Source organism: Ictidomys tridecemlineatus, chromosome 2 (genome assembly GCF_052094955.1).
Source record: "Ictidomys tridecemlineatus isolate mIctTri1 chromosome 2, mIctTri1.hap1, whole genome shotgun sequence".
In the NCBI taxonomy this organism is placed as follows: Eukaryota; Metazoa; Chordata; class Mammalia; order Rodentia; family Sciuridae; genus Ictidomys; species Ictidomys tridecemlineatus.
Window position 1 is genome coordinate 71002793 of NC_135478.1, and position 17386 is coordinate 71020178.

Below are 17386 nucleotides of genomic sequence, written 5' to 3' on the forward strand. Positions count from 1 at the left end.
TGTTGCAATTCATTTCTTTAGCAATGACAACTGGAGAGAGCTTGGCAAAGATTGGGGGCAGAAGATAATTGGGCTCCTTCACTAGGATGTTCGTTTCACTGGGGGAGGGAGATCAGCAGGCAGCCATCCTTCAGAACGCCTTGTGTAAGACAACAAAACTGTATGGAGCCTCTTATAGGCCATGTATCATGTAGGGTGCTGTGGGGTTCCAAGAAGAAGGGCAGGCTCTTGCTTCAGGGTCAGTTCCAGGAGAGGAGCCTGAAGAAAGGGAGGTGTGCTTTGCAGGGATATAGAGTTAGCAGATTGCCTGTGAGCTGGTTGTAGGGTAAGGGGTCAGGAGGGGACATGAGGGCAGTAGGGAGGGGCAAGGATTGAGCTCAAAGGAATATGAATTCAATGCTGTTTCCTTAAAGTATGGCTTAAAAGCTTAAAATCTTTTATAATACCCATATTCTGCTTTTGAGCTCCTTCCTGATGGATCTCTCTGAAGGTGGCCCCAGACTTTTCAATTTTTGTTTAAATGTGGATGCTGGCTTATTGTAGTGAAGTGAATAGTGTGTGTGATTTGGATTCCTTTTGCATGAACCAAATTCTTATCATTGCTCCTTGTGCACGTTATAAAATATTTTTGAAATCAAACTTTTCATTTTGGAATAAGATAGATCCACACATAGTTGTAAAAAATAAGAGCGGTGCCTTGTACGCTTTACCAGTTCTTCCTGATAGTGGCATCTTGCAAAACTGACATACATTACAACCTGGATACTGACACTGGTGTTGTCAAGGTCTAGGACATTTCCATCACAAGGCTTTTTTTGGTTGTCCTTTTATGGGTATGCCTACTTCATATTGCACCACCTTTTTAACCTATAGAAATAGATAACAGATAACAATCTGTTATCTATTTCTATAATTTTATCATTGCAACAATGTTATACAAATAAAAATGGAGCAGGGTGCAGTGGCTCATGCCTGTAATTGCACCTGTTTGAGAGGCTGAGGCAGGAGAATCACAAGTTTAAGGCCAGCCTAGACAAGATTCTTGTCTAGATCTTGGCAAGATTCTTGTGTCAAAATTTAAAAGTAATAATAATAATAAAAAGGGCTGGGAGTGTTGTTCAGTGGTAGAGTGCCTCAGTTTCAATATCCAGTATTGCCACACACACACAAACACACACACACATACACACACACACAAAAGGAATAAGATAGTATGGGATCTTTGGGAATAGGAGTGTGTGTGTGTGTGTGTGTGTGTGTGTGTGTGTGTGTGTGTTTACTGAGGATTGAATGTTACATCCCCAACTATTTTTTATTTTTATTTTGAGTAATTTTGAAACAAGGCCTCTAAATTGCCTAGGCTGACCTTGAACTTGCTATCCTCTTGCCTCAGACTCTTGAGTAACTGGTATTGCAGACATGTGCTACCACACCCAGCTGGGATATGCTTTTTTCACTCAGCATGACTCCCTGGAAGATTCATCTAGGTTGTTGAATGTATCAATAAATAATTTGTTTTTTATTTCCATGTTCAAATTCTGTATTTTTTGTGTTATATTTACTCCTAAGCAATACATTTTTGAACAATTTTAAATGGAATTGTATTTTTAATTTCAATGTCCATGTGTTTATTGATAGCCTATAGAAACAGAATTGAATTTTGAATGTTTATCTTATATCCTGCAACCTTGATAAACTCACTTATTAGTTCTAGGAGGGTTTTCTATGTGGATAATCATGTTATATGCAACAGGGTGTGATGTTATGATATGCAGTTTGTTTTTATCCACAGTTCCTGGTTCATAGTACCCACAGCCTTGTTATTTATTAAGTGACTAGAATAATGTTGGGGTGTTTTAGACCTTAGAAAGCAGTGTCAGTCTCTCTCTCTCTTTCTGACCTTCTCTTATTTTCCTTTCACATGCTCTTTTCTCCTAAGGAAGTGCAGGGAAACTAGAATTTCTAGACAATAAGACCCCCATTTCAGAAGGGGTCCTGACCTATACTCGGGGAATGCTGCACAGAGAAGTCAAGAAGAATCTGAACAGACAGGCCTTGCTGGATTTTCCCCACCCAGTCTATTAGCATTAGATCTCTAAAGAAACTCAGAAGAACAAAGTTCTGAGAGCTTCTGGATGACTGAACACATTGAGGTTCCTGGAGGGTGGCCTGCCTGAAGAGGGGGCAGAAGCTCTGCACCCTTCCCTCATATTTTGCTCTAAGCATTTCTTCATCTGTATTCTTCATAATATCTTTTATGATAAATGAATAAGTGAGAAGTAAGGGTTTCACTATGTTTTGTGAGCTGCTCAAGCAAATTAATTGAACCCAAGGTGAGGGTTTTAGGAACTCTGATTCATAGCCAGTCTGTCAGAAGGACAGGTAAAACAACCTACAGCTTGTGATTGGCATATAAGGTGTGTGTGTGTGTGTGTGTGTGTGTGTGTGTGTGTGTGTGTGTGTGTATACAGTCTTGGGGACTGAGCCTTCAGTCTGTGGGACCTGATGTTATCTCCAGATTGATAGCATCAGAATTGAATTGGATTAGAGGACACTCACTAATGTCTGCTGTAGAATTCATTGCTTGCTTGTTGGTGGGGGAAAATCCACAGACCTTTTGGGTTCAGAAGTGATCTGTATTATGAGTATATAGGAGAAGAAACTGAGTCTAAATTGGAAGGTTTTATTTTTCTATTCATAGGTGCAGTTCTATTCCTACCTACATGCCTTCTAATTCTTTTTCTTGCCTTATGGCACTGGCTAGAACATCCAACAATATGTTGAATAATAGGGGTAAGAGGAGTGGGGCCTTGCTCTTGATCTCAGAAGGGAAATACTTAGTTTTCACAATTAAGTATCATGTTAGTGGGCTGGGGATGTGGCTCAAGCCTGGCATGCGTGCACCCCGGGTTCGATCCTCAGCACCACATACAAACAAAGATGTTGCGCCCACCGAAAAAACTAAAAAATAAATATTAAAAAATTCTCTCTCTCTTTCTCTCTCTCTCTTTAAAAAAAAAAGTATCATGTTAGCTATAAGTATTTTGTAGATATTCTTTATCAGGTTGACAAACTTTCTCCTTTATTTCTACTCAAAACATTTTTATCATGAATGGGTATTGAATTTTGTCAAATGATATGATTATATGATTTTTTAATTTGATTTATGATTATTGATATGATTATATGATTTTTCTTCTTTTATGTCAACATGGTGAATTTCATTGATTGCTTTTGGAATATTTCATTAACCTTTCATCTCAGAAATAAGCATCACCTGGTCATGGTATATAATTATTTTTATGTATTATTGAATTCTACTTGCTAATACTTTGTTAAAGATTTTGTATCTATGTTCATGAGGAATATTGATTTTTTTTTTATATTTTGTATTATCTTTGTCAATTTTGGTATCAGGGTAATTTTAGCTACCTCAAACAAATTGGGAAGTGTTCCCTCTTCTCCTGTTTTCTAGAAAAGAAATGTGAATTCTTATTCAAAGATTTGATAGAGTTTCTCTTTAATCCTGATGAGTGGAGATTTCTCCTTTGGGAATTTTAAGATGAAAAATTCACTTTCCTCAGTAGAGCTCTTCAAATTATATTTTTAGACTTGGTGAGTTGTATTTTTCAAGGAATTGGTTTATTAATCCAACTTATCAAATTCATATAATGTGTGTAGTATAAGGTCATAGTGATATCTCATTTCATTCTTGATAATAGTAATTTGTGTCTTCTTTTTTTGTTAGTATTGTTAAAACATTTTCAACTATTAATCTTTTCGAAGAATCAGCTGTCTTAAAAATTGATTTTCCTTATTTTTGTTGTGAATTTTAATGATATTTGCTTTTATATTTATTATTTTCTTCCTTCAGCTTGAATCCAATTTACTTTGCTCTTCTTTTCCTATCATCTTGAGGTTTGTGTTTAGATGATTGATTTGAGACTTTTCTTCTTTTCTAGTCTTATCCTGGAACAATCTCAACAATTTGCTAAAACTGGAAATCACACAGAGCGTGTTCTCTACCAACAATGGATTCAAAGTATAAATCAATAACAGAAAGAAAACAGAAAAATCTCCAGATACTTGGGCACTAAATAGCTTAGTTATATGTAATCTGTGGATAAGAGAAATCTCAAAGGAAAATTTAAAAATATAGTAAACTGAATGAAAATGAGATACAACATGCCAAAACTTGTGATACACAGGAGAAACAGTGCTGAGAGAGGGGAATTATAGCATTAAATACACATATTAAAAAAGAAATCTTCTGATGTTTTTTCATACATGATATCCAGAGTTTTTGGTTATACTTAGTGAAAAGAATAGGGGGAAGTACTACTCCATTTTCCCAGAAGTAGAAATCCCTGTATTTTTATTTTTTAACAATTTCTTGTGGGTGCCTCTTAGTACCATAATGCTATGTGGCTGGGTTTGAGAATTGTGCCTAGGCATGCTGTGGCTGCCTCTCCATCAACTGAAAGGTCCCCAATTTCTTCTGTAACTGGGATAGTAGAGGACTACTTCTAGATCTGAACTAAGATGCCTGTCAGGGCCTTCTAGAGATCAGACTCAAGAATATGGGGTCTGGGAGTCTAACTTGAGGCTCTAGGGATAGTAGCCTCCTGTAAGCCACTCTGCCCCCTGGTGGCATAGCTTGACTACAAACAGGCTAGGGTTCTGGCCAGGGCTCTTGGTCCCCAGGCCTGTGGGCTAGAGTCCTCTGGAACAGGTACTAGGGGTGAAAATGAGAGACCAACATAAAAGGGTGAAGGTGCATGCAGAACAAGTACACAGTAATCCTTCTTTATGGTTTTGTTTTCCATTGTTTAAATTACCTGCAATTACCTTGGTCCAAAAATATTAAGCAAAAATTTCAGAAATGGACAATTTATAAGTTTTAAATGCTTTTTAATTTTTTGATGGTGTTGAGATGGATCTCAAGGCCTCATGTATACTGAGCACACAATGTACCACTGAGCTACACTTTCAGGCTCAGTTATACTATTTTATTAGTTTTCGCCGTTAATCTCTTACTGTGCCTAATTTTTTGTTAAACTTCATCATAAGCATGTATGTATAAGAAAAAACATAGTATGCATAGAATATTTACTATCAACAGTTTTAGGCATTCTTGGAATATCTTGGAATGTATCCCCTGTGGATAAGGAGGAACTACTGTATGTACTTTCTAGGAAAACTCCCCTCCCCTCACACAGGAAACCCCCAAACTGTCATAGAGATCATCTATTCAGGTGATAGAATGCTAGATGGCGTAAAATTTTCTCAGAATACAGGGTGTTAGAACTGAGCATGCCTTTCTAGGCACTCAGTCCAACTGGAGCCTAGAGAGGAGTAGTGTCTTAGTCTGTTTGGGCTGCTGTGACAAAATACCATCAGATGGATGGCTTAAGCAACAGAAATTTATCTCTCAAAGTTCTGGAGGCTAGAAGTCTGAGATCAGAGTGTGAACATGATCGTGTTCTAGATAGGGCCCTGTTCCAGTTGCAGATGACTGACTTCTTATTGTATCCTCCTATGGTGGAATGCAGAGAGAGCTTTTAAAAGGGCACTAATACCATTCACGAAGGCTCTGCTCTCATGTACTAATCACCCTCCAAAAGTTTTACCTCCTGACACAATCACATTAAGTGTTAGGTTTCAATATAAGAATTTTAGGATGATACAAGCATTCAGTCCACAAGAGGCAGAGCTGACTCTCAGAGATTTCTTGGACTTGGGATTCCAAATGTGGTCATGTGCCTGAGTGTTCTGCAAACACTCCTGGGAGTCAGGGCTCCTTAGTATCTTGCCTTTACACCGTGGTTCTTAGAAGATGGGACCTGGCCCATTGGGCAGTTGGGGGACATAGACAGAAAACTGTTTTAAATAGTGTCAAGAATGATGGAAGTGTGAGGATGCTGTCTCAGTCTGTTTCCTGTAGAATGGGAAATTTATAAAGAACAGAAATTTATTGGCTCACTCATCGGTAGACTGGGAAGACCAAGAACAAGGTGTGGGCATCTGGCAGGGACCTTCTTGCTGCATCTTGCTTGCTCACACAGTGGAAGGCATCACATCGTGACCGGGAAAAGACAAAAAAAAAAAAATATATATATATATATATATATATATATATATATGAAAAAGAGAGAAAGAGAGGGCAAGAAGGATGAACCTACTTCTCCTGAGAATAATGGTGTCACTCATCCGTGAAGTCAGTCAGGCCTAATCACCTCTTGAGTCCCACCTCTTCATGGCAATTAAATTTCAATGTAAGTTTTGGAGGGGACATTTAAACCTTACCAAAGATGGAAATCTTTGGCTCCCCCAAACCCATGTCCTTCATACATAAAAATAAACATTATTTGCATCCTACTAGCTCCAAAAGTCTCTACTCATTCCAGCAGCAACCTAGAAGTCCGATGTCTCATCTAAATCAGAAATGGATGAGACCAAAGTGCGATTATCCTGAGGCAAATCCCCCTCCTGCTGAGAGCTTATGAAATCAATCAAGTTACATGCTTCCAAATACAGTGGTAAGATAGGCATGAGGTAGACATTCCCATTCCAAAAGGGAGAAATGGGAAGGAAGGAGTAACCGGTCCCAAGGAAGTCCAAAACCCAACCAGTCCTGTCCCACATCCTGAACACACTGCATGCAACAGGGGTTGGGTCCCGGAGGCCTTGAGTAACCCAGCACCTGTGACTTTGCTGGGCTTAGCCCAAGCAATGACTCTCACAAGTTTGAGGTTCTGCCTACAGCTCTGCAAGACTAGTGTTGCACACTGGGGGCCCTTCAGTCCTGGGCCTGACCTCCATGGTGGTCCCATTCCTACAGTTCCACTAGGCATTGCCCTAGTGGGTACTTGTGTAGTGGTTCTGCCCCTGCAACTTGTCTCTGGGCCCCCAGACTGTTTGTAACATTGTTGAAACCTAGGTGCCAGAGCTGTCTCCGTAGCTACCGAATTCTGCAATCTGTAGAGTTAGCAACATAGGCTGACTCACCACGTGCATCTGCCTCCAAGTGTTGGTCTGAGCTGCACCTGGGGCCACATGAGTCACAGCTGGAGCAGCCAAAGGGCACTGAACCAGAATATGGGGAGCAGAATCCCAAGGTGGATGGAGGGGGCTACACTCTGTTCCCCGCAACTACTCTTCCCACAAGGACCTATATCTCTGAGACTGAAACAGGAGTGGAAGCCTCAAAGATGTATAAAATGCCTTTGGGGACTTTCCTCATATTGTCTTGATGGGTAGCATTTGGCTTCCTTCTATCCATACTGATCTCCTTAGCCACACCTGTGGCTACACCTTTTGTTTCTCTTCTAAACAGGGTGTTTTGTTCTTTACATGGCCAGGCTAGGGATTTTCCATATCTTTATAGTCTCCTTCCCTTTTTAAAATATTTTAAAGTTGTCGATGGACCTTTATTTTATTTATTTGTGTGTGGTGTCGATATTTGAACCTAGTGCCTCATGCATGCCAGGCAAGTGCGTTATCACTGAGCCACAACCCCAGCCCTCCTTCCCTTTTAATTATAAATTCCATCTCTACATAATTTCTCTCTTCTTCCATTTCAAGCCACATGTTCCTCAAGGGCTTTTCTGCTTAGATATCTTTTTTCTATTGACCAAGATTCTGCCCATTACTCAAATTCACCTCAAGGTTCCTGCTATCTGTTAAGCTCAGGAATTGAAGAAATGCCAGAAAAGTTTCAGTAAAGGATTGGTCCAGGTCCCAGTGGTAAAACTGAGGGAAAATCTGAGTAAACCCTCAGGCTTGCTTTTAGTTGCTTGCTTTTATCAATAGTTTTATGTGAGGCATGTAGCTCAGTGATAGAGTACTTGCCTAGCATGTGTAAAGGCCTAGCACCACAACAAAATAAAAACTATATCACAGTTTTAGAGGTCATGTAGCTAACTACATATAACACCTCTGACATATTGGTCATGAGGTAGTGGTTGCCTAAATTGTTTTTTTGTGAACTTGGAGCTACTTCAAACCAGGCGAAACCAATCCCTTTCATTTAAGCCTGCACAAATGTTTGATGAATGACCTTCTCATACTAGAGGGCCAAAAGCTGCATCTTCAGAGCATGCTAATGCCTCCATTTTCTGATTATGCATCCTATGAAGAACCCTAAAGTTTGATTATGCACGTTCAAACTGTAACAGCAAGGTGGCTGCCTTCAAGTGACACTCCCCTTCCTGGGAAACGAAGGGAAACTTCGCTTTTCCTCACTTCCGATTACCCTGCCCAAGTCTCAAACTTCCCTGCTTCTTTATCCCCTAAGTATCCCTAAACCCAACACTTGGGGAGGTGGATTTGAGACTTGAGGTTCCTATGTCATATTTGGCTGTCTTGTGTACAAATTATGTCTCTTTTGCAAACCCATTGCTTCAGTGATGACATACTGTGTGGCAGGCAAAATGAGCTTCATTGGACTACAACGCCAACACCATGGGCTTGAGTCTGGTCATGATCATAAGACAACAGAGTTAAACTCTTCTGTCCATGCCATTGGCTTCTATGTTTTTGTTCATTAAAAACATTTGATTGGGCTGGGGTTGTGGCTCAGTGGTAGAACGCTCACCTTGAGAGACCCTGGTTTCCATCCTCAGCACCACATAAAAATAAATGAATAAAATAAAGGTATTGTGTCCAACTAAAACTAAAATATAAATTTAAAAAATTTTGATAGCCAGGCACGGTGATGCTTGCCTGTAATCCCAGCAGCTCAGGAGACTGAGGCAGAAGGATAGCAAGTTCAAAACTGGCCTCAGCAACTCAGCAAGACCCTGTCTCTAAATAAAAATAAAAAACGGCTGGTGATGTGGCTCAGTGGTTAATCACCCCTGGGTCAAATCCCTGGTACCCATCCCCCCAATTTTTTGATAATATTGAATAATAGCAAAATTGATGAGCAAATGTTCCATTTGATAAATTGGGGGGTAAGAGTGCAATTGACATAAACATTATTGATGGATATTATACATAGACAACCCCTGGGACGCTGCCATTGCGCTTCTCAATTTTTTGCCTATAGGAAAACTCCCACTGTTACAAGAATCCTAGCTGGGTGGGGGGCTTGACTTCAGTGAGTCCTGACAAACCAGGCCTGGTCACTTGTCCCAAAGAAATCAAACATAAATGTAATTGAGAAAGTCAAGAAAAGGAATTTACTTAATATAGATATACTGGGAAGACAAGAAGGACATGGGAGGGTCAAACATCCTCAACCCAATCTTCAGGGGTACTGACCTGAGTTTCAGATTTAAATAGAGGAATAACTGGGACAGGGGGCAAGAAGTCTTGATCAAACTGGTCTGGTTGATCATTTTCTCAGGTGGGGTTCTAGAAGCCTTCAGGGAAGTCTTATCCCTTGAGGGGGAAATTCAGTTCCTATGAGATAGATGATCATACCTGCTTGGGGGCAGTCTTAGTTCCTGTCATAGGATAATTGTTTGGACTTAGTGGGACAGTCACTTCCTGGAGTGATCTGCCTGTGAGACTTTTTGCTCCTGGATAGTTTAAGGACATTGACTAGATACTTCTAGGCTCTGCTCTGGGGGGTCTTGAATAGGACATTGTAGAAGGTGGCAATTCACAATCTGTTGATTGTGTCAAAATACCTTGGCATCTTCAGCTTTGAAAGAGGGGGAAGCTCATCAGCTTCAGATGAACATTCCTTAAATGATTAACCTACCTCTGGGCAGAGTTAAGTAGGAATCTGACCCAAAGTTTAAGGTAATAAAGAAGACAAATACAAAATGAAGGCAGAGGCAAAGCTTTTAATTCCACTTTTAGTTTCCCATCAGATATCTTCAGGCCCAAATAATGAGTCAGTGTTATAAGCAAAAGGAGCCTCTAAGTCCCTGTTTTGCCACGTGTACATAAGGAAGAAAAACAAGGATGAGCATGGCAGCGTTGTTTTTAAGATTGTCTCTGTGGATGCCTTCTGAATGTCTACACATGGAGTAAGGAAAATGAAAAACCATGTGTCCACATCTTGAAACATTATGAAGTAAGGAAAAGAATGAGCCAGCCACATGCCTGGTCATGGGACTATACTAAGACACATTAGAATGAAAAACTGGTAGGCCACAGGATACCATGTGTGGTGTGATGCTATTTATATAAAAATAAAAAGCAATTTCCAATTATATTTTCATTTAAATATGGAAATGAGGAGGGAAAGACCTGCAAGGCCATGCACCAATCTGATGGTGGCAGCTGTGCTTGGCAGTTGAGAAATATTGGGTAAGAAGAGCCAACAGTATCACTGGAAAATGTCGATAATATGATATTACATAGGGAAAAGCAGACATAGAGAAAATTGCGCCAAACATCTGACCTTACACATGGGAGACTGTGTATTGAGGGTGCTTTGTGACCAGGGTATTTTCCCTGAGGTTCCAAATCTGCAAGTCTGGGTGGACTTGGCCATGCCAGATGGAAGTGTATCCCTACCCAGTAATTCTGACACACCCAGGTTCTTGGGATTGTAATGCTTTCTTGTCACCAGCTAGCATCACTTTTATAATCACAGAAAAAATTCTTTTTAAAATAGAAGGCAAAAGACAAGTATGGTGGCACATGCCTGTAATCCCAGTGACTTGGGGGTCTGAGGCAGGATTCCAAGTTCGAGATCAGTCTGGTCAACTTAGTGACTGTCTCAAGACAAAAAGAATTGGAGGGCTGGGGATGTGGCTCAAGCGGTAATGCGCTTGCCTGGCATGCGCGGGGCGCTGGGTTCAATCCTCAGCACCACAAAAAAATAAAATAAAGATGTTGTGTCCGCCGAAAAGTGAAAAATAAATATTTAAAAAATTCTCTTTCTCTCTCTTCTCTCTCTCTCTCTCTTAAAAAAAAAAAAAAGAACTGGAGCTTTAGCTCAGTGGTAAAGTGACCCTGGGTTCAATCCCTAGTACAAAAAGAAGAAGGAGGAGGAGGAGAGGTGGGGAGGGGTAGGAGGAATAGGAGGAGGACGTCATCAGAAAAATATTTGTTTCTTCTTCAGTGATACTGCCAGAAAAATACTTGCTTCTTTCTCAACTGGGCTGTCTCTTTTCCTCTACTCTCAGCCATGAGCACTGTGGCATGATGGCTGGGAAGGGGGGCCAGGGAGTGGCCAGGATCCTTCCAGGGCATGCCCCTCAATGACCTAAATTCTTCTCACTATTCCTTACCTCCTAAAATTTCTACAACCTTCTAGTACCACCACAGGCTGGTGACCAACTCTTCAACACATAGGTTTTATGGGACTTTCCAGATCCAAACTATAGTTGGAGTACTGCCCTAAGGGGCTAAGTTTGTGGCAATTTCTTATGCAGCAGTGGATAACTAATACACATTCTTAATTGAATGACCACAAATACAATTCAGTTTTGTTTTGCTTGATCTCCATTGGTGTGTGCAGTGAATCGGCAGGGGGATCCCCTTTTTGCTGGAAGGGATGGGGTCTCTAGCTCCCAGTTCTCCCTGCCTGGAACATGCTTTGCATTCTAGCCCTCCTTATCCTATACTTTGTTGTCATGTATCATGGGCTAGAGAAAGAGGAAAAATTAACCATAAGAGGAACAATTTTATCCAAGTTTCAACTCAAAACCTAAATGAATAAAAATAGACATCCCATTAAGTGACTTTGTCTTTAAAGAGGAAGGCTGGGGGTGGGAACAGGGTTGATTTTAGACTACAGACATGCCAGGAACTCCAGGATGTTCCCACGATACAGACTGCATTTGTTAAAAATACCTTCAATACCAAAAATTACAAAGCGTGTAACTAATCCTGTTCCTTAGAGCCAAGAAAAACACGCCCAAGTCAAACACAATGTATGGCTGAAAGAGAGGGATTTCCACTAAGAAGAGAAATGTGCAACTATCCTTACATGCCAGACTGGCACCTGATGTCATAGGTACTGTCCCTGCACCCAGACAGGCAGGCCCAGCTCCTCCTGTGGAAAATAGGCTCTGCTGCCTCCAGGGGCTTCTTGGAAGCCCCCCGATTCTCCATCCTCTGAGCTTCAGGACAAACGGTTTCTATTCTTAGCAGAACCCTTGCCCAGACAGGGACCATTCAATCCCCAGGAACTCCCAAGGCACCAGGACGGGTATACACAAAAAAGAAGGCAAATCATTCATCTGCAGCAGATGTTCAGCCAATATCAGGAGAGAGGTTAGGTGATCACAGAGTAAAAGGAAGCAAAGTGTTCCAGGTGGTGAAAACATCTGCCCATCAGATGTGGTAAAGTAGAAACTCTCATTTAACCTCCTAAGACACCGAGAGGGGGCTGTAAGCACATCTCTCAGACAGAAATGTCAAGGCTCAGGGAATTCTATGGGTTGCCCAAGAAGCCCCAGAGACCAGTGAGTTAAGTGAACATGATCTAGGTCACCATCCTAAGTGCACCTGGTTGGGCCCAGCATTCCTGTTTCCTTTACCAGTTTCCCTCCTGCTTCCCATGGCTTGACTTCCTCATGTTTCAGTGGGAGGGTCTGTGCCCTTGTGGGATCCTGCTCCTCCACTCCTCCACTCCCTTGCTCCCTGCCTAGCTAAGCCTGAGGACACTTCTTTGAAAGCAACTTTTGGAAGAGAACTTTTGCCTAGGACTTCCTATTGCTGGTCAACCCCCAACTTCAAGGCCAGATTTCTTGCTGTTCTGGAGAGAAGGGTGTGCCAATGCCAGAGAGAGTCTCACAGGGACAAGCAGGAATAGCCTGCAAGTCAACATTCCCAGAGGTTCCCTACAGAGTGAGGGCAGGGCTGTGACCTCCTGGACCTGCTGAGTGGCCAGGGTGATGCTTACCCCTCCCCCATCTCAGCCAGCTAGCCTCTCTCCCAGCCCCCTAGCTTAGCAAACCGGCCTGTTCCTCTATGTCTGGGACCCACTCACAGCCTTCCAGCCTCTCTGAGTCTCACATTTACTTTTTCTTTAAAAAAATGCTTTAATAAACTTTATTTTTCAGAGAAGTTTTAGTTTCATAGCAAAATTGAGCAAAACTGACACTTCCCATATGCTCCATGCCTTTATGTATGCACAGCTTCTCCCATTAATAGCATCCCTCAAGAGTGTGTTACATTGTTACAATGGATGAACCCCTATAGACACATCCTCATCACCCACAGTCCATAGTTTACGAGTTCACTCTTGGTGTTGCACATTCTAATGAGCTTGTACAAATATGTAATGACATATATCCACCATTATAGCATGCAGGGTACTGAACTTGTACTACCACTGAGCTTCATGTCTAGCCCTTTTTTTATTTTGAAATAGGGTCTTACTAAATTGCCCAGGCTCTCCTTAAACTTGCAAGCGTCCTGAGTAGCTGGGATTACAGGGATGTGCCACTATGGCCAGCTATATTAGCCACATAAGTACCAAGGAACAAGAGTAGTAGTTTATATACTGAAAAGTTTTACTATCTCAAAAATCCCTGGTGCTTCATCTATTTATCTTTTCCTTCACCTTCCCCCCAACAACTACTGATCTTTTTACTCCCTAATTTTGCCTTTTCCAGAATGTCACACAGTTGAAATCTGAACAGTGTATGTTACTTTCATATTAACTTCTTTTATTGAGAACTATTCTTTTATATTTCCTTCACGTCTTTTCATGGCTTTTACAGTTCACTTCTTGGTGCTGAATAATATTCCATTGTCTAAGTATACCAGGATTTATTTATTCATTCATCTACTTAAGTATATCTTGGTCATTTCCAAGTTTTGGTAGCTGCCATAAATATCCACGTGTAGATTTTCATGTGGACATAAATAAATTAAGTTTTCAATTCCCTTTGGTAAATACCAAGGAGCAAGATTACTAGATGAGATGATAAAAATACCATTAGCTTAAAAAAAAGGTCTTTGAAAATGGCGGTGCCATTTTTACATCTACCAACAATGAATGAGAGTTCTTGTTGCTTCATATATATTTACATTTTAAAGCAACATTTATCATAATTTTAGTATAAAATCCCTTTTTATAGAAAATCTGAAAATGAAAAGGAAGACATAAAGAACAAAAGGAAAATCACTAATGATCCCGATTCCTTCATTTATTAATTGAAAAAAGAATCATGTGGGATATGCTCCAGAGGCCAGGCTGCAGAGACCAGCACAGACAAACCCTGTCCCTGAGCGACCTGTCTTTAAGTTCAGGAGACCGGCAGACCTCCATAAGCAAATAAGTCATTGCTACAACCCCTGGTGGAGTGTGGGATGTGGACCTGTGCCAAGAGAGAATGGAAGGAGGGTGGAGTCTTTGGTAAGGCAGGAAAGGGGAGGAGCAAGGGGCAGGGTCAAAGCCTAGTTATGCTAAAAAAAAATGTGTTTCACACAATTGCACGGTTATCGATTGCCTGTGCTACTCCTGGTTTGTACTGACCGGATACAACCACCCCATAGCATAGTAAACTTCTACCTCGGCTTCCTCCATGCTCACTCCTTTCTTAATGAGTTAGTACTGGGGTCCACCACTACAGGACAAAGGAGACAACCACCCATCTGAGCACAGGCCTACACTCCCAGAGTATCAATCAAACCAAGACCCCCGAAACTTGGACCTGGAGAATATCTGAGAAACTTTGACTTGGAGAAAGAAGGGAGGATGGAGTAAGAATAGAGCAGAAAAAGAGGGAATAGGGAGAGGGAGAGGAGGAGGGTGAGGGCCCTCAGTCAAGGGAGAGGGCCCCCAAGCCAAACCCCTAAAAATCCCAGCTGCCTTGGGTCCAGAGGGTCCTAACTCTACCCATACTGTACATCCTGAAAGCCCACCTTATGGCCACAGGCTTCCTGCTCTGCTGCAATGTGACTAAACTGTGGCAGAGCAATCTTTGTGATTTAGCCAGTTTCTTTCTGATACATGCAGGGAGGTTTCTAATAGCTGGCTATGATAGATGATCAGTGAATGTCCTCATCCACAAGGTGGGTGCACCTGCTAGACAAAAAGTGTGCACATTTTTTTGATAGGACTTTATTTTTGTATTTATCTAAATAATCTACATTTTTCTAAGTTCCAGATATCCTTTATTTTTGTTCAGAGAACAAGGTTCTTTAGAAGTGTGTCAAAGTGGAGAAAACATCTTTGAGTGTGCATTTCCAAACACCATTTTTTTATGGAATTTTTTCACATACACACACACACACACACACACACACAGAGCCATCCATCTAGGATCCCCCATTGAGACCAAACCCAAAGAAGCTCAATCTCCTTATATACAATAGTATTTGCATATAACCCACATTCTTCTGTGTACTTTAAATCACCTCTAGATTACTTATGCAAAGTTGGTGCTATGCAAATAGTTATACTGTATTTAGGGAACAATGAAAAGAAAAAGTAGGTCTATACATGTTTATTACAGATGTGATTATTTTCATATGTGATTTAAAAAATATATTTATTTTTTAGTTGTAGTTGGACACAATACCTTTATTTTATTTATTTATTGTTGTGTGGTGCTAAGGATCGAACCCAGGGCCTCGCACATGCTAGGCGAGCATTCTACTGCTGGGCCACAACCCCAGCCATCATATGTGATTTTTTAAAAAATATTTTCTATCTATAGTTGGTTGAGTCAATGGCTATCGAACCTACAGGGCTGATTGTATGTATGAATGGGAGAGAAAAACTGAAATGGAAACCCCAAAAACCATACACATCAGCTAGATTTAAAATTATTAAAATTTGGTTATACCCACTTCATTTCTCTTTTTTTTTTCTTTGCCTGAATTATTTTCTAGCATGACTCAGGTACATTTTATCTCAAAATATTTTGGGATATATGAAAAGAGAAGAATTTTAAAATATTATCACAAAACTGGCATCACACCTCACAAAACACTGAAACATGAATCCTGTCTATCATCTAACATCATCAGCCCTCACAGCATCTTCCTGACAGCTCCCCAGACAACTCTTTCTTGGGTTGGGACCATTTTTTTTTTTTTAGTTTTATTGATTTTATTTTTTTAAATACCGACAGCAGAATGCATTACAATTCTTTTTACACATATAGAGTTCAATTTTCCATATCTTTGTATATAGAGTATGTTTACACCAATCCATGCCTTTTTACATGTACTTTGTTTTTTTTTTGCATTACAATTCTTACTACACATATATATCACAATTTTTCACATCTCTATTTGTATATAAAGTATGTTGACACCCAATTCAAGTCTTCATATATGTACCTTGAATAATGATGTCCATCATATTCCACTGTCCTTGCTAATCCCCTGCTCTCTCCCTTTCCTCCCTATCTAGAATTCATCTAATCCTCTCATGCTCCCCCTCCTTACCCCCCTATGAGTCAGCCTCCTTTTATCAAAAAAAGCTAAGCACCGAAAAAACAAATAACCCAATCAACAAATGGGTCAAGGACCTGAACAGACACTTCTCAGAAGGATATAATCAATTAACAATATATGAAAAAATGTTCATCATCTCTAGCAATCAGAGAAATGCAAATCAAAACTACTCTAAGGTATCATCTCACTCCAGTCAGAATGGCAGCCATTATGTAGACAAACAACAATAAGTGTTGGTGAGGATGTGGGGAAAAAAGGTACACTCATACATTGCTGGTGGGACTGCAAATTGGTACAACCAATATGGAAAGCAGTATGGAAATTCCTTGGAAATCTGGGAATGGAACCACCATTTGACCCAGCTATCCCTCTCCTTGGACTATACCCAAAGGACTTAAAAACAGCATACTACAAGGACAGAGCCACATCAATGTTTATAGCAGCACAATTATAGCTAAACTGTGGAGCTAATCTAAATGCCCTTCAGTGGATAATTGGATAAAAAAAAGTGTGGCATTTATACACAATGGAATTTTACCCAACATTAAATAAGAATAAAATCATGGCATTTGCAGGTAAATGGATGGGGTTGGAGAAGATAATGTTAAGTGAAATTAGCCAATCCCTCCCAAAAAAATGCCGAATGTTTTCTCTGATATAAGGGGCTGTGACCATTAAGTCTGTTGTTCCATCTTGCTCTGGGGCCAGAGGCCCTTCTACTAATCCCTGAGCAGGGCAGATACTGCCCCCTTGTGGTCCTTCCGCCCCGAAGGGAGGAAAGCTTCCAACAACAGAGCCATTTGAGGGATAGGGAACATCTTAGTCCCACCATAGAGAAATACTCTCCAGCAAACTTGCTCATAATCAAAATATATTTATTTTACTTTGGAAGAAGAATTCAGAAATAAATACATAGTATTTCAACTTGATTGATTTTTTACATTACAAATCCTTTATTATAAAGGCAGTGGTTCATACCTACTTATTGGAATCCTTAAACTCTGGAAAGCACATCTCAAATGCCTCTCATCCCTGCTTCTCCATGAATAGGGCTCCCTCGCTT